Genomic DNA, 23,578 nt, shown 5'->3' with positions numbered 1-23,578 from the left:
CTGTGTGTGCTAGAAAAATGTAGGCCTACATTTTGGTTAACATGCAAACAAACAATAACACCAAAGCTGGGCATGCTAACAGACACAAGACATCGACATTGACAGCTTGAATAAGTTTCAGACTCACACTGATACTTTGCTTTCACTCAAAACTCTGCTTGCAAACTGCTCTTTAAAGTAGAATCTCAATCAAATTTCTCACTGCTGCATTTTAGACAGTCCCTCTGACTGTGGTCTCTACCAGCACTGCTAAGGCTTTGCCAGTTCCTGCCAGTAATGGTGATAAACTCTAAAGCTGGTGCTGCTTGCTCAGTGATCCATCAAGGAATTATGAAAGTGCTTAATCTGATACACAGTAAATCCGTAGCAAAAAACCCTCCTAACATCAGTGAGCCTCCCTACAATGAATAAAGATAAGCATGTGTAGGAGTCAGGTAAAATCCATGTTACCTGAGTATATTTCAGAGACAGACAATGAGCTATGTGGTAGCTCATAGGGGCTACAGCAAGAGTTTACATCCAAATATTTCCTGGGAAAATCCATCCTGGATTTAAATGTATGTAGTACAAAGAGAGACACAAATTTAACATAGCACTTCTGGACTTAGGTAGCCTTTAAGGAGTGCAGTGGGTGTTAGCTTCTGCACTGTTTCTGAGGTGAGAACAAAAAGACTCTTGGTTTTCACACTGAGTTGGTAACCAAAGGCCTGGGGAGGCAGCTGGCTCTTTTGTCTCTGCAGGTAATTTTGTGGAGCAGGGGGGGAGTGCTACTTTCCCTAGCCATTGTGGTTCTTTGGTAAAGGCTGGATGCTCATGGAGCAAAAGGACCTCTTCTCACCTCTTTCTTCGCCCAGTTCTTCCTCCTCCTCTTGTTGTACGTTTTTCTTGCTCTATTATGTATCTTTCAAACACTTCAGCAATTTATGGTATCACATGACTTTCTTACTATCAGTATTGTAAAGAGTTGAAATGGTAATGGTCATCATGTATCCAGGCCTGAAAGAATGTAAATCAAAATATCCTTTTTCTTACTGTACAGTAAATCACGCTATGAAAAGCCAGTGTCCATGAAGGAGACAGAGGAGTCCTGCAACGTTATTCGAATAAAGGGAGAGAGTCCATTGGGGCACATGGCAGTGGGGTTTTCTCTCTTGAAGTTTTGGAGGACGAGGCCTACTTTTATCCTGAGCTGCCGGCTGCATGTTGCCCTCTTTCCTTCCTCATCAGCTGAGGCGCTAGGAGGGCACAGGCTTCCCGAACCTTCCCCCATATTTTCCCCCATATTTTCTGCCTTGAACCTGTCATTTTCCACCAAAGTTCAGAGAGTCAAGCTTGTGCAGACCCACTTATCTGTTTCAGGAGTCAAACTGTCTGGGTTCTGTAACAAACCTCCTGCTTGCAGTTAGTAGAGACATAAAAACCCATTTCAAAGCTGTTAACACCCCTACCCTCACCCGTGGAATTTTTTGTAAAGACATTTGCACACATCTTCCCTACCATTACCTTCTTTTCTTTCAAGAATTGTGACGCTATGGGCCTCTGTTAGAGTAAAATTAACATTTATTTCAAAATATGAAATATGATAAATTAAAATATTCCTAACAATTATAATAGGACCACCGCATGTTTTTACCTGTAAACCCTTCTGTTTCTCACCTACTGAATATGAATGGCAGTCTCAGCTGATGACAAAACATATCACTAGGACAATGTCCAAGTTTAGGTCTCAGAGTCTGTCCCTCTGCAAATTCAGTGTTTCTCGTCCACCTCTGTATTCCTACAAAAAAAAAATCAAACTGCCTGAATGAGCTGAGCTGCTAAAATGATAACAAGAGATAAAGAGTTGTTTTCTAGATTATCATGTTGCCATTCTGAAGGTCATTTATGGATTTTGGCAGACCAAATACAGATAGAAAAAGCATAATTGAGGATTGAAGTCTGATGGAGTGTTTTCGTTTGGTTCTATGTGATTCAAAGAGCTGTCCAAACTTGTTCCCTTTTTCTTTGAAGTGTCAACCGAGTTCAAAATGGGCTCTGGGACTTCAAGGGACTTACAACCTGATGTGACAAGTTCCACATACAATTAAAAAAATATATTGACATGTGCAATCTCTGCTGTGTGTGAAAATAGAGATTTAACAGTAAATAACAAAATGTGTTTAGTGTTGTAGGGGATTCTCTCTCTTTCCATCAGCTCCTTAGGAGATTGAAAAGGACTGTGAAAAGCAAGGAAAGAAAGCAAGACAAACAAATATTTCACAGTACTCAAAGTCACAAGCAACTATGCTGATGCCATGTTGAAAGTACTTCAGCCAGAAAACCTTCCCCTGCCGTATTCTCCCAGCTGCATTTTCTCTTGTGAAGAAGTTTACTCTACAGGTTATCAGAAAAGCAAACAAACAAGGAAGTTTACACAAAAATCAAGGGGAATGGAATGATAGGACAATGACAGAAAACAACAAAAGCAAGGAAATACACAGATAAATGTCAAATGCACCCTCTGGACCCTTCCATTTGTTTTACAACAGCTAATTTAAAAGACTCCTCCTTCCTTACTTTCAGGATGCCTCCTGCTGTGTCAAGATTTGAAGGCATTCAATACTATTTACTTTTACTACCTGGTGTGGATTTCACCAGCGCTAATGGATGCACATTAAGGCTGGGAGAAGACCCTCATCACAAAACTTCTGTGGACAGGACATGGTCTATCTGTGGTAGGAAAGTGGGTATGTTGGCCTGGCACAAAAATCTGTGATCCTTTTTTAAGACTCAATTTTACCAAAAATTCCTTCACAGACCTGGATTATATACTTCATCTTTTTCTGCTTAAATTCCCCATCTCCATAATAGCAAGAAAATACATTTGCTTGTTCTTCGTGGGTGAGATTTTCAGTATCACTGAGAATTAGCTTGAAACAGAGTAAAATCTCCCTGGATTTCAGCAGGAGGTTATTATTTGTATGCTTTCATTTGTATGCTCGGGTTTTCCCCAACAGTCTGTCTGGATCATAAGTGCTTTGGGTCAGAGATATTCAGTGTATGTATTTCAGTGTCTATGTTAACCCCAATTCACACAGCGGAGCTCTGATTTTGGATGGGTGCTCCAAACGCCAATGAATAACAGTAATTGAGTGGGGAATGTGGGCTACTATCTTTCAGCCAGGAACCTGGGGCACTTGGTTGGGTTGAATCTGAATCAAAGGATGATAAATTTAGCCTTGCATTCTTTTATTTGTTTCAGACAGGATCCAACATGCAAGCACAGACTAGGCAAATTCCTCTACTTTTTTCTGAATAGTAGTGTGAAAAACGGGGACGGATTTGTACATAAAAAAAATAATGGGCTTGAGATGTTATTTTCAAATTGTTGTAAACCTTTTCATGACAACACTTCTTTTACAATTTTTTTGATTGCTCAGGAATATTACTTTTCTTCTTTAGTGAAAGGTCACACAACTATATACTGTCTCTTAAAATCAGTGAATGCATAATGGCTTCTTCTGCTCTAACAGGAATCATTAAACAAATTCATAAATCAATGAAGCACACCGATGCATTACTTTAATTATCATTTTTGTTCAGGCGGTTGGTTTATGTAATGTAATTGTTTACTATATCTGAGTATTACTCCAGAGAAGCTTGGCTGGATCTTAATTCCAAAATCTATTCTAATTTCTTAAGCATTTTTGTGAAACTAACAAACACTAAGGTATGGAGCAGACTGAAGAAATTCAGTTAAAGGAAAAATATACCCCTCCTCCCCTCCTATTGTGGCATTTGTTTTGAGATAATTTTACACATTCTTGTCAGAGTGTGTTTTCTTAGCGATGAGTTCTATCCTAAGATTTGTCAGTTAAACCTCCATAACAGTTTTGAGGCATTACAAAGCATTAAATGTAATTTGGTAGGCAGAGTTTATGAGTTGCGCTTCAATTTATGAGTTGACCTCAGCAGTACCACGCTTAGGATATTAGACATGACCAAACAGAAAGTGGTAGATGTTAACAGTATGAGGAGCACTGACATTTTTCTTTGAAATACAAGGAATAATGGGTTAAGATGAAATATTATAAAATTCATTTTCTTGAAATAATATTTTTCCTAGCAGAGTGGTACAGAATAGCTAAGTGTTTGACAATCATGATTTATGCTTCCAGCAAAATCAAGGGCTTGTCTCTGAAATAATGAGATTAAAGCCCCTTCAACAACCATAATTTAGATTATTATTTATTTCTCGTGTTTTCAGCTTTTGGGGTCTGTGTTTTCACAGAGAAATGGAACTTCCATCATATGGTAACCTTGGGCACTGGGGTTTTCAGAATAAAATAGAACTAAGAATATCATGAAGTCCCTGGGATGGGATTTACAAGCGCCCAATGGCCTGGATGAAGTTAACTCAGGCAGCAAATTAGGGCCCTGCTCAGGGTATTGAACAGCAGGAAGTGAGGATATTCCTCAGCCAAACAGACTTTGAGAGATCTGAGTCAAAGACCAGGATTTCAGAGGAGTGTAAAGGGGAAATCTAGGCTGGAGGAGGGAGGCTGAGAAAGGCTGTACATTTACAGTGTAGAACAAAGGAGTGTATTAGATGAACATATCACCTGGCTGAGAATGAGCTTTGCATTTATCCCTGAAGACAGTATCAGCACAATTCTTTTGTATCCAGGTGGTCTCTCAAATTGGCTACTGTAGGACATTTGTGATTTTCAGACCTTCAAAACTGAACGGATTGAAAAGAATCTGTGACTTTTCTCACCATGTATCTTATAACCTACATATTCTTTCAATGACCAGGCATGCGAATGCATATTTCTGTCCCATGTCTTTTTCTGAGTAAAGAGTAAAAATGTGTTTAGGTTTTTCATTACGTATGAGATTTTTGAATGAGAAATGCTCTCTAAGTTTTTCATTTATGTTAACATGAGCCATGTGTTTATATCAGATACAGGTCCCCTGAAATCTGTATCTCCTTATATGCTGTACAGTCCATCTTGGGATCTGAAGCTAATAAGTAGATAATAGGACAATCATATGAGCTTTGCTTATTTACAACTGTTATTAAAGTAATTCAAGAGCAGTAGTGAGGACAAGAAGAATATATTAAACCATATTGCTTTATAAGTGAATGAAGGCTGCTGTATAAGATGACCAGAAGAATAAAATGTCATGTTTAATCACATCAGGGCTAGATGTACCAAAATCAGTGGAATTTCATCACAAATTACTATGGTTATGGCTTATTGTGTTCAGATTCTGTGGATCTTGAAGTTTTAGAAATAATAGTATAGTATTTTAAGGGCCATATTAAAAAATCATTGCTGGTTATTTAGAAATGAGACAGACAAAGTTACCAGCAAAATTTTAAGAAAAAGGAAAAAGTAAATAGTTAAGCTGTTTCAACTGCTGTACTGAGATATCATTGGTGTAAATCTGGAAGTTAAAATATTTTATTTAGGGACCCTATTTCTTTTGTATAGAGTGACAAAGAAATCTTGTCAAAGAAATCTTTGTCAACCACCCCCCCCAAAAAAAAAACCAACCCAAAAGACCCCAAAACAAACAAAACCAAAACCTTCAATAATAATTCAGCAGTGTTAGTAATGCATTTTCCCCAGGGCCTTATAAACTTCCACTGTTCCACTTATGTAATGTTTTCTCCTACTAGTTGCATGTTGTTTCATAGATTGAATTATACTATTGCATGGGCTTGAAATCTCAGGGTGTCTCTAGAGGCTAGAATTTGTGTTGAAGAACAACCATTAACACAAGGTGGTCCATAAGCTGTCCCTCTTGAACCTCAGTAGGACTTATGATTTAAGAGTCTGTTGAACTTCTCTACTTTTTTTGTCTTTGCCCTTTCTGGAGTATGACTTTTGTGCCAATCAGACACTAGCTGGGTTGCCCAAACATATGATAATAGGAAAGGCAGAAAACTGACATTCTGCCATACTAAGAGGTTCCAGGATGTGAATAACTGGTGGTGTACAATTTATTTGTCTGTGTGAAACTTGTGAAGCACTGTAAAGGAGTTATTACTATTTTTAATCATTTGTGGGAATCTGTAATCAAAATCACAATCAGTTGCTGATGTGCTCCAATGTAATCTTAATTCAGAAACATGATATCATTAATTGTGTTTTGCTAGCATTAGGAAAGGAATCTTTTCAGCAGGTACCAAATCATATATATCAAAATACTTGGGACCAAAATAAAATAAAGTGCCATTTGAGCTTCAGAAAAGTAAGAGGAGTCAACTGCAGATTTATTTTTGACTGATTTTGCTGTATATTACTCCAAATTTCTCTTCCATTCAACTTCTTCTGAGAAGCATTTAGGTGTATGTGGGCCTCCAGCAAAAAAACCAACATCAATCCAGCTCTCTTTTGTCTAGATTTAAGATTGTGTGGTTGGTCTCTCAGCAACAGCACAGACCTTTTTTCCCTTTCTTTTCGGGGAAACTTCGGTGAGTGGGGTTTTTTTCATAAGACAGAGGCATTTTTAACTTCTTAGGAAACACACAGCAAAAGCCATCTTATGAAAGATAATGTTATGAAACAAATGAGGACAGAAGTTATACAAATTGGAGAGAACATGGCTGGTATTGCATTTTCAAGTGACTTTTTTGGTTATAAATCATTTACTGTCGTCAAATGTCAACAGAATCTGCTCACAGACCCAGCTTAGAAAGATAGAAAATGCTTAGACTTGAAAGGAGTTGAAAATTCATTGCAACTAGCATGAGCACATTTATTCAAATAATTTGACTACCTGTAAATTGAACAGTTCACAGTTTATCCTTGATCTCTATAGCAGTTTTATCAGCAGAGATAGGTTTGGCTGTAGAAAAATGTGACCTTGTACCATAAATTAACTACTTGGCTTTATGAGCAGCAGTTGCAATGATCTTTTCAGGGGTAAGGGGTGTCTATTGTTATTGTGTTCTTAGGGTTTTTTTTAAATATAGTTATTTCTTGAGCACTGTGATGTGATCAGTCCTGTACTTTACACTGATGAGGGCTGTCCAACAGGACTTCTGTTCCTGCATTGTGCAGTTCAGGCCCTACAGATCTAGCCTGCTGATTTACCATGTCAGAACAGATTTTCCCTCATCCTTTGCCCTGTTAGACTGTGGTTCTTTGTTATCTGGTGGAAGCAGTTCAGCTTCTCTCCTCAATGAACCAGTCAGCGACATCACCATTCTCTGCAATGTTTCTGCAGCTCCCTGTTGAGTATAACTCTGAACCAAAGCTGGGAGAGAAATACACATTATCCACATTATTTCTGTTCCGTCTAAGTAAATAGCTGCAGTCCTGGAGGAAAAAAATGAGAGCATGACCAGTTATTGAGGAGTGCACTAGTGTGAGGAGATTGCACCCCCAAAATGATGAGGTCTGTCTGGCACTGATACTCTTGTGCAGCTGAGAACCTACATGGGGGGTAGTTTTCCTTGCACTGTTTACAAAACAGGTCCATGTCCTAAGGGCAGAGCCTGCTCTCCAGATGGAATATAGTGAGGTAACAGGGCTTCAACTACAGACCAAACAGCCAAATGTCTTCTCCAAAGCTATCCTGATTTATTTATTTTTACAAGGTTTTGATTCATTTTGTTTGAGTGAAATGGCTGCTATTTCTGCCTTTGCTCAGTTTGAACATGTTTTAATAGAGGATTAGTCTCCTCAGGCAGGTGCAAGGAAAGTGCATACGGGGTACGACAGTGAAAAGAACCGGCCGGTAGGGAACAAAACCTCAACACGTTGCAGTATAATAAGCCTATTTAAACAGAAGTGAATGTTTGACATTTACATTTCCCTGTCTCCTGTACAAGGCCAGAACAATGTTCTGAAAATATAAAACTGGTGGAAAATATTGTGCTTAAAACAACAACAAAAAAATCCCTTTAATTTTTTAAGACTCCAGCCCTGAAAACTTGTCATGGGAAAAACTGGGTGCGCTCCATCCCTAGGGACAACTCTGTTCTCAGTTGTTCCACAGATCAGCTCTGGTGTCACTTTGGAGAAAAGACACCTGCTCCTGTCTCAGCCAGTGGTTAGGCAGCTAGCATGATTTAAAAATTAACAAAAACTTAAAAGGAATGGGAAAAAAGAGAAAGTGAAATTGGCGAAAATTAGAGACTGGGAAAATTATAAGAGAGGGAAAAATTAATAAAGCCTATGTTATTTACTCTAATAAATAAATTTTCTAAAGCCATGACTAATGCATAATTTAAATACGTTTAATTAATTAATCCAGTAAATGGATACCTAGCAATTTCAAGGAGCTAGCAAATAAGCTAAAATAGATTACATTATCAGAATAGGCAGAGAGCGTGCCCAATAACATCTGAGCTAATTTGTCTGTTAAATAACACATCATTGTTCCACTTCAAATTCCTCCTTAAAACCTCTTTGCTCTATTGCACCTGTGAATGGTAAGGTTTGAAAAGAATGGTTTGAAAAGAATACCACTTACTGTGTGGTGAAATTTGTCTCATTTTGTTTTGTTTTATACTGTTTGTACTATCTTATACTTAAACACAGCACAGGAATTTTTCCAACCTGTTTAGAAGGAGTTCAACAGAGTGTGCTTCAAAAAAGAACAAGGGCTTGTCGACAACATACTAATACTACTAAAAATTAGTGAAAAGAATGGCATTGAGTAGTTCATACTTTGGTTTAGTTCTTGAAAGTCACAATCATAATTAAAGATAAATTTTCTAGTTAATTTTCTAAGAAAAGTAAAGCATAAGAGACACTTTTCATCTCTAGGATAACTATTATCTGCAATATGTTCATTGTCTTAATATTTTTTAGGAAACTGATGAATACATAAAAAGGGGAAGAACAATGATAAAAATGAAAGACTTGATATCTATATGAACAAAACTATTTATATGAAAAAAAAGCTGGCTTGGGTGTCTGCCAAAACATATCTAACACAGATCCCTTTAGACTCAGCTAACCTTGGTTTTGATGATGGAGAGAGAAAAAAAAGGGAAGGGATAGCAGTACAGTTTGGTGTCAGTAGAAGTGATGTAGGCACTTGTACAGGAACAGTGTCGTGGTAAGAACTGTACGGAATGAGAGTGAAAGTGAGGATGTTTGAATAAGGATGCTTTTTGACCTGCATATGAACCAAAATACAACTAATTAATGATATGATGAGAAAGAAAAGTTTTATATCAAAAACTAGTGAAGACTTCACAAAGAACTTTAATCCCATCTGCCTCTCTCCCAGAAAGATTAATTCAGAAATTATTTTGATCCTTCTATAAAGTCTTAAACCTTCTTAATATAACTCAAAGCCTATCTTGGCTTAAATTCAAAAGGCCAACGTGTATTTTTCAATCACTGACATCTGAATATCTCATTAGTATGTTGAAATTATCTCTCAAATGGCTGTTTTATTTGCCTAAGTGCTGATTTATTAGACCAAATCCAAGATTTGGCAGTATTGTCAAGGCACCCATGTTTGAAAAGTGAGTTCTGACTTTGAAACACATGTGACTATCTTTGTGCCGCTCTTCAGCACAAGTAAGCCTTCAGTCTATCTATCATGGCAATTCTTACATTAAAACCTGAGGTACTGTACAGAATTAACCTATTAGATGCTACAATGCATCCAGTTTTTGTCTTTGGGTTTTGTTTGCTTTTATTTGATTGTTGGAGGATTTTTTTCCACTTTTTTTTACAAAAAAGCACTACAGTTTGGGTTATTTTTTTTTTAAATTTTAACTGGTCCTTTCTATCCAAAACTTCATTTCCTGGGTATAACAGTTGAGGTGAGTTTGAAGGAGAAAGACTGGAGAACAGCCCTGCAAGCAGCAGAAGTGAGAAATGCTTAAAGGGTCTAGAAAGGATGAACAAAGAGTTAAGGGCACCCAGAATGACACATTTGCTGATGACAAGTGGATGATAACTAATGAAAAACTGTTAGCCACCTTCCATTGAATCTGCATTTTGCATATAGGAAGCTATTGAAAAGGCAGATTTTTGGGTTAAAATCTCTGTTTTTAATCACTGAACATGGAACTGATGAATCTGAGAATTTTTTTTGTGTCACTAAATATTGAAAGATATATTGCAAATTTAAAAGAAAACACCACAGCAACAACAAACAACAAAAACCTCAAGACCTTCTGTTATAAGAAACTCCTCTGATATTACCAGAAAAGTTGTTTGAAAATACAGCTGAATTGAAACATATAATATCCTTTTAAAGTGAAACTGAGCTCGTTTGGTTAATAAACAGTTTATCCTTGTGAGAGTGTTACAGTAACGTGGCACAGCTTTGAGGAATAGAAGGCTCCTTCTCTATGGCTTTGCTATTATTATTAACTGCAAGCACACATAAAAGGTGCTACATTTGCAAAGTATTATTATTCAAACCTATCAATGTTAAAAATCCTTTTTAGCTAATTTGCCCTCACAGCTTGAAACACACTGGCAGTTCTTGAAGTACTGGTGTTTTCTCTAGACAGGCTTTGGCATAATTCCAATAATGATTCTGACCCTTGAAAGACCTAGGACTTCAGTTAAAGCCCGTCAGTCACACCAAACTGTGACAGATCTGTGGTGTGGGCAAATACCACGGAGAGGCTCTGATGCTGTCCTCACACTCATTTTAACTAACTCCCCTGAAAAGTCTCAGGTCACGTTTACAGGGCAGTGATGCTATTTTTTTAAAGAAATAGAAAAGGTATGGTTTATTATTGCATAAGAATGGACAATACAAAATTGCCCTCAAAAAGTGAACACATATTTGTCTGTATGAACCACAATCCTAGTGGGATACACGTATATTTGAGTGTTCAAATGTGTGCATGCAAAATCAGAAGGAAAATAGACATGTTCCTCAATGAGACATTTTTATTTTTGAAATTGATAGTGCCTATTACGTGCAAACTACTTTGCATTTTTACAGTTAGGAAATGTCAATAAATCCATGGCATGTAAAAGGGCACTGCTACTATGGCAGTTATTGGAATTCTATACTTTGTCAAATACATGTACCTCTTAATTCAATAATCTTTAAAAGCAATACTCATTGTGGTTTACAGTATGACACCTGACCTTTTGTTAATGTCAAATACCATTTTGCTTTAGCATGGAAAATTATTATATTTCTATAAATATAATCATTATTCTTGGGGAAAATGTATTAAAGAAATAGAATAGGAAACTGATCAGCTAATCAATTATTTCCCATGACAGTGATTTTATGTATTATTGTTGACATTTGTGTAAGTACCCTAAAAAGACTCTAAAAGAGAACAGCAACTCCGAGTCAAAATTCTGCCTGTAATAGTAGCCTATTAGCTGAGAGTAGGAAAAACCCCAGCAAATTCTGTTGTGCTGATTGGCAAGAAGAATGTAGCATTAAGTTGTTTTTCCAGCCAAGCTCGATAAAATTTCTGGCAATGGTTATACAATATGTGGTTTGGACCTCTCCATAAAGGTAGCTAAGTAAAATACAATTTGCAAAATACCTATTTAGTTGTCATAGATATGTCCAGTTCTGCCTTAAAAGCAAGCTGGCAGCAGGGGAGATAAAGAATTCAGTTCCACATCATTAGGATATACAGAATTTTTTGCTGCCCTAAGCAAATATACTTGCCATTGAATGAAACATATCAGTTAAGCTTGAATCCACTGCTTGACCAGTGTATTCATATAGATTATCTATCAATGTATGCTTTTCTTTTCACATTGACAGGATAAATCTCATTGATTCATGTGAACATTTGTGTTAGAGGGAGAGTGTAGGTTAAAAAAGGACTCTAAAAAGATGTGTATTTTTCACTTATCTCTATATATGTAAATATGGCAAGAGATTAATTTCTACTGAGCAGCTGGATTTGACTGGACAATCTTGCACAGAAGTGTATTGTCCTTTCTGTTGGGATAGACCAAGGCAGAATTTTGGTCTGCGGAAGAAAAACAATGTACTTTCTTTTTGTTTATGATGTGCCTCCAATGGTGCTTCATGTGCCAGAAAATTGTTCTTTAAATAGCAACCTTCTTCACCTTCCATGCTTGGCATTGACATTGTTTTCTTTATGAAGTAAAGTGTAGAAAGATACAACACAGTCTTAGCATGGTTTAGCAAGAGAGTGGTGCCAGAATTAGACTTTGTTTATGACATAGTTCTTCTATGAATATGCAAGCAAAATCAAAAGACTCTCCAGTTTGTGAAAAGGAATTCATTATGAAACCTCACAACAAACCTAATGAGAACTTTTATGATTCCTTATTCAAACATTATATTAGAGGGCAAAAGAGTAGCAGAGATGAATCGGTTGCCTTACTAATAAATGAAATAATGGAGACATCAGTGGTGTATGGAGAACATGAGAATATTTTGGAATATTTATGTGGACATTTTAGGTTAATAAGCTTTCTACATGTTATTTATAAGGAGGAAGATGGGTTAAAAACTGGGAGTCAGAAAGGGCTATTTGAAAGAGCCTTTCACCTCCAGAAGTTTCTTTGCTAAAGATAATAGAAGACTCAGTCACCTAGACAGTAATTTTTAAAAATGAACCACCATCTAGAGAAGAGAGAATTTTCCATAGACAGCATTTTACTACTGCTGTTACAGACCTTGCTAAATTTGGCCCGGACATTTTGCCCCTAGACATTCAGTAATTGAAATGACCAATAGAGGCTATGGCCATAGCTTCGAAAAAAGCTGTGTTGCCTACTTGTAATTCATTGCTGGTTGCTTAGCTTCCCCTAAAAGTCAACTCCTCATTTACAGTTGATATAAGTCTTTCTCTAAAAGCTGGAGAAAAGGTGATGTGACTTATGAACCTGTTTTTCAGGACACAGACAAAAGTCTTCTTCAAGACCTCACTGAATTGGTTGGTGCTGTTTTCCATCATGGGGAACAGCTACCCCAGGGCTCTGAGAGAGGAAGGAGGTCATGTGAGTGCTTTTCAATCCATTTCAGACAAAATGAGCTGGGTTAGCTCATCCTCACCTTCAACAGTCCATTAAGCTTTCCCAGCCCATTTTGTCTGTAATGCAAAGGAATGTGTACACAAACTCCACCACAAACAGAGCTTGGAGGATGGCGACTTCTGCCGGAGTAGGGTGACAGCATGGGGGAAAAAGCCATTTTCCACTGCTTCCTCAGGAATGCTTTCCCATGAAGTCTAAGTCAAAGCAGACAGACCATTACCTTTTATGCAAGGCAAACAGAAGTCTGGCCCAATGAGCACCCCTGAGATGGTTTTGTAGAGATTGGCACTCAGTGAAGAATCTTTTACAAAAGTCAATAATTTACTGACAACACAAGTTTTAAACAAGAGTTGGTAATGAAAACTTTAAAAACAAAAAGTGAATGGTTAATTAAAATCTTACTTATACCTTAATATGTGGAATGAAAAGCAGGTAGATTTCTGCCTGATTTACTAAAAGATACATATTTAAAAAGTAAATGCCGTTGGAAAAAACTAGGTATTTAATCACAATAAATTAATGCAAATAAATTACAAATGACAGGATTTGCTGGAAAAATCTATAAAATCTCTTAGATGCTTTCGAAAAATCCATGAAAAATCTGAGAACTATGGGTCTATCCAGTGAACACTTTCAAAGACTGAAAGACAACAGGGAATAAGAAAAACACAGAGAGTGCTCTGGATAGATAAAGACAGAGAGCACTTTACATCCTTGACCACAACTTTACAAGCCAATGATGTTAGATGGTACAGGAGTGGCTTCAGAGTCTTTGGACAGAACCATACACAAGCATTTGATTTCAAAATCAGGTTGAAAAATATATGTTATTTCACAAGAATCTTAAACCTGTGGTTTTATGTAATAGGACACTAAAGCCTATATTTAACTTTTATCAGATGAATCATTCTGAACCCTCCCAGCTTAAGCAAATGAAATGCCTTAGTTGTGGCATTTCAGGGTTTATAAGCCAAATTATGGAGACTCCTCAGGTCCAAATATATTATTGGGAGGAGAGTGCTAATTTTAAGATATTGTAACATATACCATGTCATCTTCTCTTTTCAGTTGCAAATTTATCTCTTCTAATGTGAGAGAATGAAGTATGGAAGGAGATAAGGAAAGGAATATGACACTGAAAGCCTAACTGGTTTCGCTTAAAATTCAGCAGTGTCTACTGCTTTGCTGAAGGAATGTAACCTGCTGGTGACAGCAATCATGACTTGACAGAGGATCAATCACAAGAGTTACAAGTGCTTTGCCCTTTTTCTGATATGTGACAGTTTTGGAAAACAGCATCCTAGATAATCCCTTGTGGAACAACTTTTTGGATTATCTCTAGTGACCCTAGTTTTCCTACACAAACATAAATGTGTTTCATATTATTAGCCCCAGTTAGGATAATAGCCTTGGTAACAAAGAGGTGCAGAATAACTGAGGAGCTTTTCTTTGCTTGGCAGATACAAAAGACACCTTGAACAAACAGAATAAAATGACCCCAACCACAAAAGGTGTAAAGCTACCTGCAGCTGCAATGTGCAGTTCTGGTGGGAACAGTTTTACTGACTGTGAGGAGTTTGATTCACTCCTTGCATTTCTTCTGTTTTTAGCAAGTATAACTTTAATGAAATAGCCAGTTTAGTTTCCTTCCAAAATTCACACATTAGTTTAAAATTGGAATGCCACAGCTATGAGCCAGACTTCTTTTACTTGGCCAGTGTTCATCCTGTAACTATATAAGTGGCTCCTGCATTAGCAAAATCTTCCATGCCCAAAGACTAGGAGAAGATTTGAAAGATTAGGATGCACAAAGTTTTGAAAGGATTTTCCAAGTTTGATATTTGCACCTGTGTAACCAGCAAAGGACAAAGTTTAGCCCTTAATATTATTTTATCCTGGTAGCATTTTAATATATCCTGTTTTGATTTTGCATCAATTCTTAACTCCTTAACAGTTTTAAATATGGTTGTGACTTACAGCTGGGGTCACTGAACAATGTTAGCTAAACATCCAGAGTGTGATATTTTATTACAGTTAAGCTTTCTCAAAAGCCAAGAGGAATCTGTGGGGAAAATACTAGAGATGGAATTTTTAAAATCTATATGGCTACAAATTCATATAACTTATTTACATATATTTTAAGGATATTGATTCCATAGAAGAAATTCACCCACAAAGAGAAACTCAAGTTAAAGGCTAATGTGTAAATTGCTTTAAAAACTGTAGTTGCTGTAATTACATGGAGCATTTTACAAGCAGCTAGGGACTGCTATGGATAGATGACTGAAATTTAATCAGTATTTGGCACAGATTGCCTTTCTTTCACACCTCACATTTCTGAAGTACTATTCTAGGGGAACCTGCTAGAATTGTGAGCCTTTGTTATCACATTTATGTCTCGTTGCAGCTTCCAAAAGAGTGACTTTCCCACACCTCACAGAAGATACAGGTCGGGGTTCTTTTTCAGGAGCATATGTTTTTCTTTTCATTTTTGGGCAAAGTTCATTCAACTACCCAGGTTTTTAATCTCATGGAACTTTATGTATGAAATACAGAAAATATTGTTAATGCTTCTATCTGCTATTACAAGATAAAGGAAACATGCATAGCTCTTTGTACTCACAGGACATAAACACTTGTGCTAAACCTTTTATTAAATACAACTTATTTCTTCTTCAGGCTTTATTTTATTATTTGTATTAGCTGTCATGAAACTGTCAGTAAAAGAAAGGGGGCCCCAAATGATCTATGCCTTTTAAAGCCAGAAGGAAACAGAAAATAATTAGATATGGTAAATGTGAAAATTGATCTATCTGAAGAGTGTGCAGTTTACAAGCAAAAAATCAATCAGCTTACACCATACAGATTAAAATCATGTATCATTGTTTTTAATGGTTCAAGATGTAAAGGTTTGAAAGCCTAAATAGAATTCCCGATGATTACTTGTATTAAAATCCTAAGTATTGGAAGACATACAATGACTATCTAGACTGATTACTATATTATCTGCTTTGTAGAAAAATAATATCCTTTACTTGCTGCTTGTTTCCAAAATCCTAATTACTATGCCTAATATACTCTGTCCCTGGAGAAAATTAAAGCATTTCTTTCTTTGGTTCTATACTTTCCTTAAAGTTGGATCCTTTAAGGAGATTCTTTAAGAAATACAGGGACTATGCTGTGACATCTGAGTTCTGGAGATCAATTTATAGCTGTTAAAGATCATGAAGAATTGCCCATTAAAACAGTTACTATTTGACAAATAACAACATTTGTGTTTAGCCTGGATATTTATCAAGCAGACAGAGCACTTATTCCTGATGCCTGAATGGAGGTCTGCATGAACAAACTTATTAATCAGTTAAGGTCTGGTTTTAAACCACCTGTCCTATTTAAATAGAAACCACCAGTGTGCACTTTTGAATATATTAATACTGCACTCCTGATGTGATAGCACTGCAAAGTGCCTGTGTTGAGGTGTCACAGCCATGGGCCATACCACCAACAAACAGTAAAAACTCTCATATAAAAACCCTGTTTTCTTTCCTTGAAAAATGCTTGCACTCTGTTTTGATTTAAAACTAGGGATCTGGTGGATTATACATATTGCATTTAGTCCTACAAAACCACAGATCATGGTTGTGTTTCCTCACACACAGCAGCTGTGCCGTGGCACTGAAGTCAATGGGAACACTGCTACTGAACTCATTAGCTTTTCAGGGGTTGGAAACTGATTCAAAGAACACTTCATATTTTAAAGTTCTAAACTAAAAATGGGCTTTGGAAAATTTCTTAATTATTTGTGAGCAAAAACATTCTTTTAAGCAAAACATTTTGACAGAATCAAAGGTGTTCCTAGCAGCTTAGTTATTGAATCCACAGGGAAAAAAAGAAAGCTTTGCATAGGTCCCAGTTACAAAGAGTCTACTATTTTCTAGTAAGGGATCAGCTTAACTAAAATAAAGAAGTATGGATAAGACAAAAGTTTCTAAGGAAAGCTTTGTGGTTCATCATCCTACTTAATTTCTTTGAGGATTATGTAGGAGTTTTAAGTGGTGTGAATTTCTGTTCAAATTGAACACAGTATGAGACTATTTAATTTCTGTTTACTGTTCAAACTACTACAGGTATAGGATATATTTTAACAGCAAATGATGAATTTGGCCCCTCTCTTTTATTTTATGTATTCTGCATGCAGTATCAGATCTGTTTCTTAAGGACAGGTTCAAAATCCATGGAACTTGTTTCAAAAAGGAATGAATAATAGACATTTCATTTTTCTCCATAAATAATTATATTCTGTGTTTACAGAGCATTTATTTTTCAAAGCTGTATACAAATATTAACAAAACAATCATCACAACATACTTGTGTGTCAGGTTTTACATATAACAAAATGAGAAAAAAACAAAAGGGATAGAAAATATAGTGTCCAGCACTTTAGTCTTATAACTGGGGTGTCAAGCTACTAAGGTAATGCAAATAACAATAATGGCATGGGAGAAACCTTTCAAGTTTGAGTCTCTAACTGACTTGATTTTCATAGGTTTAGACTTCTGAGAACTCACAACTCCCTTTGAAGCCAACTGAAAATGTGAGTGTCAGCACACATTAAAATCAGACCACTAATTTGGATGCTTAAACATGAAATTTAAATTCGCAACTTTAAGTTTGGAATAATTCGCCTAGGTGACTTTTCCAAAGGTACCTTATAAACCAGTGTTAAACCTAGTAGATTCTTGATTTTCATCACTTTATTTTCACAGAGATTCCAGCACAGACACAATGGACCAAGAAAATCACAATATGGTAGATCTGTGCAGCTAAAATAAGTTGGAGTGGGTAGGGAATACTGCATGATAGTGCAGATACTGCAGGGAAAAGAGAGCCTTCCCTTCTTCCCAGAGCAGCCTAATTACAAAAGTAGCTGATGCCACACTGTCTCATGGAGAGGACTCTGAAGAAGTCTGGTCATTTTATATAAACTCCTCCTCTCTCCTGCTTGCATGTTACCTCCTACCACAGTACACAAAACTGACTGGAATAGCTATGCCTACAAAACTCCTGTGGTTTAGCTTTGTTTATGCCTTTTAGAAGTTGTGCACCAGATTGTCCAGTGTGCTAAGGTCACTTCCTCAGCTCCAGTGAAGGATGAGGAATTTCTCTCAATTCTGGTTGTTACTGTGCAGGTATTACTGAGAAGGAAGGCTATGAGGGGCATCTTCCCCACCAGCTGACAGCCACAGGACATGATCACACTGCAGAAAGAGTGTTCCTTCATTTGTATGATTTCCTAGGTTTGGTGAGACAGCCAAAGTTATCTTCTGTTAGGTCTGCAGCAAGACTCAAGAACTAATGACTTTTGCACACTGTGAGTTCCTAATATTGAAGTAAGGGCTGGAACTGGTGAATTCTGCCTAGTGCCAGCTCTCTGTGTAGATATATCTCAGGATATGTCCAATATCCTGCTCAATAGAAGACAAGTTGTAGTGTGAATCATCAAACACTGAGAACCCAACATACATGTCATGAGTTTGAATTTGGGCTAGCTGTGGCTTGTTCCTGTGGTTTGAATGCCCATGACTGCTCGGGTCCCATCAGAGGCACTCCTGAAACACATCCTCTAGCTCAGGGATATCCAGAAAGAGCAAGGTTATTTTTGTCTGTGGGCTGCAGCTCAGTGTTTGGGGAGGATGGGGAGATTTCCTTCAAGAGTGCACTCTTGATTTCAGTGCACCCTCATAGAGGTACAACCTGCATGCTGGTTCTGTGCCTTGGTACTTCCAAGGCCAGCATCCATCAGGAGTTTGCCCACAGTGGAACTCTGTAAGGTGGGCAGGAGTCAAATACTTCAGGCTTAGAAACCTATGAAGGAGAAGTAGTAGAAGGTTTTATATTGTAAATAAAGAATATTCACTATGGTGTAGTGTATTTCCACTGCATTTTGTGAGAGAATGAGGCATATGAATGTCAGAAAAGTGTCAGCTTATATTGTGATTCTTGCAGCTTTAATTATGAACAACTCCAACTCTCTATGTTTACAGAAGGGAGATTACCTACACATTATTTAAAAACCATTGGGTGTAAGTTTATAGTGGTAACAGGCAAGTCTAATTTTCTTTCATACTTAGGATTTAATAGGTACAGAATGCTGCCCAAGGGAAAAAAAATGAACGAGTAGTAACTTGATATTTATTCTACACAGACGTGAAGAAAGCTCACAGAAATACACAATGTCTGAAACATTGACATGTATAACTATTTTAATTGTAATGTTGGTTTTTTAATAGACTATTCTGCTATGGTAGAGTTTGAAATACTTGGAATAATTTCCAGACCAGAAAAAAAAAAAAAACCCAACAATACTCCAAAACCAACCCCCAAATACAAAAAACCATGGTAAAAAAACCCTGTTTGGAAAAGCTCATGGTGGAGTCATAAAAATTGCACCAAGTTTATACAGTCCAAAGCTGAGAATATAACATGATCATTTTGTATAATTTCTGTCTTTCCTAGGCCTGATCAATTTGTAAGCAGGGTCTTCTTGTGGAGAGCTTGTGGCAAGACCAAAATGTGGAGTGCAAGCTCATCCTTGCTCTTAGTTCAGGCTCACTTGCACCTGGACCTCCTCCTGACACTAAATCTTGAGAGCCTGACTCATCACAGATCCTCGCATGTGCTTAAGCTAAAGCCTATGTGAAACATACACACCATTATTTTAAATTAACTTCTCTATTTTTACAGGGGAGAGTTTTTATTCCATTGATATTTATATGCATGGCAAATGTATTTGGTGCCTCAGTTCCTTTTTTAACATAGAATTGTCATTTGTCTCACATTTTAAGGCAAATTAAATTATAAAAATACTCAGTTATGTAACTACCAACACCAGAGTTTTTCTTATACTGATGACAAACAACTAGTATATTGGAAAAAAAATTGTGAATCTCATTTCTGATCCTAATGAAGCAAGTAACCCATTATACCAAGGTTAATTTGTTGACTCATGATTTCCACTTATCCAATGATATACTGAATCATATGAACAAACCTCTACATCTAATCAGTTTTTTTATTGAATCCTGACCTTTTATGCACCTTCTTCTTGATTATGAATGACAGTGACCTTTATCTAATTTAAAACACACATACTGATGCAAAAATATGCAAAGTACACATGTAAATTCTGAATTAAGATGAAGATGTGCATAATCTTCCAGGGAGAAATTGCTTTAGAGAGAGATGTTTATATTAGTGCCAATTGAGGGTATGTGGGGAGAAAAAGTGAATTAGTCAGAACTCAGATGGTTTTTGAGGAACAGCTGCAGAGATACCGAGGACTGTTTAGATTTGCTCTGCTTCTATTTAGAATCCTGAAATGTCAATATAAATATCAATTTTTATTATGCTATTCAGCTTTTTATGGCATTCATGAAATGATCAAAATGCAATAAAGTCAGATAAAACACCTTTTCACCTAAGGTTTGACAAACTACCTCAGTATTCCATTTATATTTCACTCAAAATACATAATACTAATTTTCTACTACACAAAATCTGGGTCAAATTCACAGTATTATAAAAGCTGTCTGGTGTATTTTGCCATTTACCTCATTAAGAAGGAATGGTATGAGCATCATTTGGAGATGGTCTTTTTAGTTCAGGATATAATTAGGAAAATGCTGAAAAATAAATAAACAAATTTAAGAGTGACTCTGGAGGAAAAAAAGAACTCCCTAACTTTCGTTTTGTTTTTTTTCTGCTCATCACTAATGGGTTTGCGCTGGAATTACTACAGATGAACGCACAATGAGCACAGTCTGAACCACTGTGTAATCCTATAATCTACTCTCTCTTTTCACAAGTCATTCCTTCCTCTGAATTGCTGTGAACCAAAGTTGTAGGACAACAGCTTTGTTCTAGCCTCTGTATTAAAAAATATGTGAAAAAATATAAATACACAGAAAATTTGCAAAACTTGTTGTAAAGACTGTCAAAGCACAAATCTAACAAACACATTCCTCTGAGAGGCTCCAACCAAACAGTACCTGGCATTAGCATGTACTTTTATGATTAACAGCAGGGGGTTGTCAGACTGCTATTTCTGAAATAAACAGATTTATCCTGACAGATAATCAGCAGTTTGCACTACCTAATACACGTTATCATCCACCACTGACATCATTACATTAAAAGCACACTTAGTATAATCTTTTATCGGAAATTAAACAGGTTTTATGATACACTTTTTGTGGGGTTTTTGTGGCGGATAGAGGGAAGCCTGGTGAAGAGACTGCAAGGTTAGAGAAAACATCCATGGTAAACAACACAGAGGAGACCCCCAGAAATGCCATACTCTATTTGTTTTTTTACAATCTATTAGTGTAATTTCTAACTAAATTAACCCAAGTGTTCTGACTGTAAACCATGTCTTGTACTTTGAAGCAGTCCTTTATATGTCCTTGGCTGTCCCTCACGTTACCTCGATACTCTTCTGTATTTCTCTCTCTGTCTGTCCTGCTAGGTTCACGTAAAAACTTGCCATGTAGCATGAATTTGTGAAACGTTGCTGATCTTGCCATTTAGAGACATATTTTTGGGGCTGGCAGGTGGACTCTGGGAAACCATCAAGCAATGCCTGTATAGTTTTCTGGAAAGCTTGACACTTATCTTTAACTTTCAGGCATCTCTTTGTTGACCATCCCTTCCTCCCTTGAGAAAGGAGGCACCAGCTTGCACATAACTCACTGGAAAGGAAAAGCAGAAACTTTTGAAGCTTTAGAGGAAATATGGAACAAAGTCACTTGGACATGGGATGCCTGTGGATCCTCCCTTCCAAACTGCCTGCTCACTCACCTAGCTGTTTCTGCAGTGATCAAGTGTGGACTCAACATGGACAATGAAATTTTAGTAAGAAAAACGAAATATACCTCCCCTATGTGTGTGTGTGTGTATAAATATATGTATATGCATATATATATATATATAGATATATATATATATATATACACACACACACACACACATATATATATGTACCCTCCTCCAGGTAAACAATTCTTGCCTCAATTTTAAGGGTCATGGTAATTATGTACTCTCAGGTTCACTGGAGAAAATACCAAACTTTCTTCCCTTTTTTAAATTTTAGGTCGTCAATTAACGTTATACTATCACCATTCTGTGAACTCGTGTAACATAGCCATGGCAAAGACGAGGAACAAAAATTGCATGGGGACTGTTACTTGACTTTAACAACTATTTCATCTTCTTCCTTAGAGCACAATTTCCAAGTCACAGACTTTTCTGCAGGGGCAAGTCAGATATCAAAGTCCTGGCTCTAGAGGCCTCTTGTGACTAGTCTTATTTCTCCAGAGACAGAACCTTTATGCCTCTTTCAGTCCTTTTGTCTCACAAGGATTGCATTTTGTCTTTTCTGCCTTCTTCCTTCATAACTTGGCAGGAAGAGAAGTCAGAAATAGTGTGTAGTGACTGAGGGATTTTTATCCATTCACACTCATGCATTTTCACATACCATTCCCCCTAATGATAACCAACCAGCCCCCCAGCCAAAACAGCAGAACTAAAACTGTGGGAAGGATGAAGTTCCTTACATGACAAGTGCAACCTTTAAACACAGAAGTAGCAGCATCACACACTTTAAATGTGTCTTAATTCTATGTACTCTTTGTCTCCTGTAAAACTTAGCTTTTGACAAATATGTATGTATTGATTAGGCATCTCTTCCCCTCCTTTTGCTCTGGATGCTTCTGCAAAACCTTTCAGATGCAGTTGTTAAAACTAATCAGAATTTTGCCACAGATCTTTTGCCTCAGGTACGTGGGACAAAAATGCAGTATCTGATACTGTGATGTGGAATGGAGAAATAAATGTTAATCTAACCAAGTGATCTCAGTGGTTTGTTTTGTTTTCATTTCTAAAAGTGTTGAATTTCTACTGACCCACATTCTGTGTAGTTCTTGTACTCAGTGATTTTTGAGGTTGCTTAGATTTTCATTTGCATTAGATATTTTGTGTCCAAAGGTCAAACGAGTATTGCTTTTGAGTCAGATGCCTACTGGCTGCATTTCTAATACTTAATCTTTTCACACTGAGAAAAATAAAAAAGTGGGAGGCAGTTCAAGCTATCCCAAATAAACAGACAGAAGTAAAGCAACAATTACTTTTCCTATGTGGACTGCTCTTGCTCATTTCTCCTCAAGAGATAACACTCACTGACATAATGTCAGATAACCATGTTCAGTGTTTCACAGACTTGCCATTTAAAGATTCATTTCCACTCCACTTATTTTCTTTTTATCAGCTCCTCTTTTGGTGCATTTCATCTGTGAAAATTTTCATGCAGACTCCCAGAACAGGTATTTGAGAAAGAGGGAAGCAAAAGGGTTCCACTTGTCTTAAAACACCTCTAGAAATTATAAAGAGAGTCAGATAGGACAGAAAAATGAGAAGTTCTCATGAGAATAGTTGTTTGCATAAAATTCTCAACTCTTACTAAAGCTTCAGTGAAGTTCCTGGGGAAGATGGATATATAAAGCCTCAGGTTAACTTCAGTCATAACCAAGCATTTTACATCTGCTGAAGAATTCTAAACATATTAA

General features: G+C 36.9%; 1 protein-coding gene across 2 annotated transcripts in view; it reads right to left on the bottom strand.

Annotated features, from left to right (window-relative positions):
• Positions 1–23,578, bottom strand: part of ADGRL2 (adhesion G protein-coupled receptor L2) — a 381,333-nt gene that overhangs the window by 354,216 nt on the left and 3,539 nt on the right. The window contains exon 2 of one of the 2 annotated variants that reach the window (XM_085067912.1): positions 1,657–1,777. The exons of the other annotated variant lie outside the window; for it this stretch is intronic. The gene's annotated coding sequence lies outside the window, so the exon portion shown is untranslated. The remainder of the gene's footprint in view (positions 1–1,656; positions 1,778–23,578) is intronic. 2 annotated transcript variants of the gene reach the window in all.

This window comes from Lichenostomus cassidix, chromosome 8 (assembly GCF_008360975.1).
Source record: "Lichenostomus cassidix isolate B80296 chromosome 8, HeHo_3.0, whole genome shotgun sequence".
In the NCBI taxonomy this organism is placed as follows: Eukaryota; Metazoa; Chordata; class Aves; order Passeriformes; family Meliphagidae; genus Lichenostomus; species Lichenostomus cassidix.
Note: the sequence above shows the minus strand (reverse complement) of the source record. Positions and strands in the feature narration are given on the sequence as shown.